Below are 3464 nucleotides of genomic sequence, written 5' to 3'. Positions count from 1 at the left end.
TCTCCTGGTTTTACTGAGCTCTCAAACGCTTTCACCAGCAGGGCTCACTGATCCCTGGCAGGAATGGTTTGCACTCCAAAGTCACTGCTGCATTCAGCACCCACAGGACAAGGAAAACTCTTGGAACCCTGGATACTGAGAGTTTGAGATTTCTGTGCTGCCAGGCACTGACCCCCAAGAGAACACTGCACTGACCTGAGGCCCTGAAGAAGCTTCCAAAATGGAATGATAGAACTGGGATTGTGGGGGTGGAGTTTGGATAGAAGTGAGTATTTTTGACCATCCTGAGGGATGAGGGGTTTTTTTACCATCCTGAGGGATGGAGATTCTTGACCATCCTGAGGGATGAGGGTTTTTTACCATCCTGAGGGATGAGGTTTTTGACCATCCTCAGGAATGGTTTTGTTGGGTTTTTTTTGTTGTTTCTTTTTTTTTTTTACTATCCTAAGGGATGGGGGTTTTGACCATCCTGAGGGATGGGGGTTTGACCATCCTGAGGAATGGGAGTTATGACTATCCTGAGGGATGGGGATTTTGACCATCCTGAGGCTGTGGAGAAGCTTCCAAAATTGAATGATAGAACTGGGATTGTGGGTGTGCAGTTTGAATAGAAGTGAATATTTTTGACCATCCTGAGGGATGAGGTCTTTGACCATCCTCAGGGATGAGGTGGAGTTTTTTTTGGTTTTTGGGGGTTTTTTTGTTTTTTTGTTTGTTTGTTTTGTTTGGGGTTTTTTTTACTATCCTGAGGGATGGGGGTTTGACCATCCTGAGGAATGGGGATTTTTGACCATCCTGAGGAATGGGGATTTTGACCATCCTGAAGGATGAGGTTTTTTACCAACCTGAGGCTGTGGAGAAGCTTCCAAAATTGAATGATAGAACTGGGATTGTGGGTGTGCAGTTTGAATAGAAGTGAATATTTTTGACCATCCTGAGGGATGAGATTTTTTTGACCATCCTGAGGGATGAGGGGGTTTTACCATCTGAGGGATGAGGTTTTTGACCATCCTCAGGGACAGGTATTTTATTTTTTTTTTTTTAAACCATCCTAAGGGATGGGGGGTTTTGACCATCCTGAGGGATGGGATTTTTGACTTTTTGAGGGATGGGGTTTTTTGACCATCTGAGGGATGGGGTTTTTTGACCATCCTGAGGAAATGGGGTTATGAACATCCTGAGGGAATGGGGGTTATGACCATCCTGAGGAATGGGGATTTTGACCATCCTGAGGGATGAGATTTTTTGACCATCCTGAGGGATGAGGGGTTTTTTTGTTTTTTTTACTATCCTGAGGGATGGGGGTTTGACCAACCTGTGGGATGAGGTTTTTGACCATCCTGAAGAATGAAGTTTTTGACCAACCTGAGGCTGTGGAGAAGGCTTCCAAAATGGAATGATAGAACCGGGATTGTGGGTGTGGAGTTTGAATAGAAGTGTGCATTTTTGACCATCCTGAGGGATGGAGATTCTTGACCATCCTGAGGGATGTGGGTTTTTGACCATCCTCAGGGATGGGGTTTTTTTGTTTTTGTTTTTGTTTTTTTTTTTCCATCCTAAGGGATGGGGGTTTTGACCATCCTGAGGGATGGGGGTTTTGACCATCCTGAGGAATGGGAATTTTGACCATCCTGAGGGATGAGGTTTTTGACCAACCTGAGGCTGTGGAGAAGCTTCCAAAATGGAATGATAGAACTGGGGTTGTGGGGGTGGAGTTTGAATAGAAGTGTGTATTTTTGACCATCCTGAGGGATGTGTATTTTTGACCATCCTGAGGGATGAGGTTTTTTGACCATCCTGAGGAATGTGTATTTTTGAGCATCCTGAGGAATGTGTATTTTTGAGCATCCTGAGGAATGTGGGTGTGCAGGAGCTGCCCCAGCTGCCAAAGTGCAGTGGGGCTGTGCAGGTTTGAAAAGGCAAAGCCCATCACTCACTGCAGACACCTGCACACCGTGTTTAATGCCCTGACCTTTTGCATTATTGAATATGCTCATTGCTATAAAAAGGATTGATTTTCCTCCCTGGCAGTGATGGATGGGAAGATCTGATCCAGGGGGAAGGGCTGCTTAATAACCTGGGTCAAAAATATTCTCAAAGGCCTTTTCCTTTCTTGCCCACATCCCCAAGTGTGCCTAAAGCAGCAGGAGATGCCATCATGAACCAACTGAAGCCCATAATTCCTCAGTACATCAATGGATTTGGGGACTACACAGCTGACCAGGCACCAAAGGATGACTCAATTTGCAATCATTAATTTATTAAGCACTTAAATTTTTAAGTCAGTCTTAAAAGGCAATGGGGTCTCCACAAAACTGAGCAGTGAATTTTAATGACTCAACACTGTCAGAACAAGGGCTGAGAGCAGTTATACCCTGCCTTTTAAAATCTTTATGGGATTAAACTCTTTGATCAGAGCCCACTGTTGCTGTTTCTAGGCTTTTCTGGACAAAAACTCTCTTGAGTTAAGCAAAAATTTCATTTTCAGGATGTTTTCTTTTTGACTTTTATCAAGACTGAGGCTGACAGGGAAGTATCAGTTTGAATGAAAATTGCAGCATTTCAAGTTTGTTTTTCTTAAAGACAAGTTTGGATTTTTCTGTTTGTGACTGAAACACCAGAAATCCCAGAATGGTTTGGGTTGGATGGGACCTTAATGATCATTTGATTCCAGCCCCCTGCCATGGGCAGGGACATTTTTCACTATCCAAGGTTAGTTCAAGCCCTGTCCAACCTGGCCCTGGACATTTCCAGGAGTGGGGAGGTGCAGTCATGCAAATCTGCAGTAAAAAGTATTTTTAGGTCTTTTTTGGAGACTGATATGTCTCAATCATCAGAAAAGTGAATTACCTTAAGATATGGGAACAACACCACATTTCTATCCCCAGCACACTTCCTTCCTGCTTTGGAAGGCATTAGTGATGCCAGGTTATTTTAACTCTCCCATAAACCTATCAGAAACCTGAAAATTGAATCAGATTCCTGATAATGGGGGGGAAATAAAAGTTTTTTCTAAATTCTATTGATGTTCAATTTCTATCAAGAGAGCCTTCAGGGGAAAAAATTTGATTTAGGGTTGTAGGTGGGGATTTTTTGAATGCTGTGCTAATTTAGGACCTGTGTGCTCTGAAGCATTTGAGCAGCATCCAGAACCCTCAATCACAGGATGGTGAAGTGCCAGACATGCTGGTGAGCAGGGACATTAAATCACAGGGTGCCACAGGTTTGTCAAACCACAGGGATGTGGTTGGAAGGGGCATTAAATAGGGAGATGTGGCTGGAAGGGACATGGAGTGTGACAGTGCTCACAGGGGGCTTAGGATGAGGGAAGAGATGAGGATCTGACTCCATGTTTCAGAAGGCTGATTTATTATTTTATGATATATATTACATTAAAACTATGCTAAAATAATAGAAGAAAAGTTTTCATCAGAAGGCTGGCTAAGAATAGAAAAAGAAAGAAT

The 3464-nt window shown here is 43.3% G+C and overlaps 2 long non-coding RNA genes across 2 annotated transcripts; one reads left to right on the top strand and one right to left on the bottom strand.

The window, feature by feature from the left end:
- The first annotated feature begins 214 nt into the window (after window positions 1–214).
- On the top strand, window positions 215–762 carry LOC139591340 (uncharacterized). Its single transcript, XR_011679616.1, has 2 exons — window positions 215–376; window positions 645–762. It is a non-coding gene; the product is annotated as an uncharacterized lncRNA (long non-coding RNA).
- A 263-nt stretch (window positions 763–1025) lies between these two features.
- Window positions 1026–1402, bottom strand: LOC139591339 (uncharacterized). The gene is made up of 2 exons (XR_011679615.1): window positions 1316–1402; window positions 1026–1228 (listed from the first exon to the last, which is right to left on the bottom strand). It is a non-coding gene; the product is annotated as an uncharacterized lncRNA (long non-coding RNA).
- Between the last annotated feature and the right edge of the window lie 2062 nt (window positions 1403–3464).

Source organism: Agelaius tricolor, unplaced genomic scaffold, assembly GCF_023055355.1.
Source record: "Agelaius tricolor isolate 1412-34295 unplaced genomic scaffold, bAgeTri1.0.p SCAF_6, whole genome shotgun sequence".
NCBI lineage: Eukaryota > Metazoa > Chordata > Aves > Passeriformes > Icteridae > Agelaius > Agelaius tricolor.
This window is presented reverse-complemented; position numbering and strand designations above follow the sequence as displayed.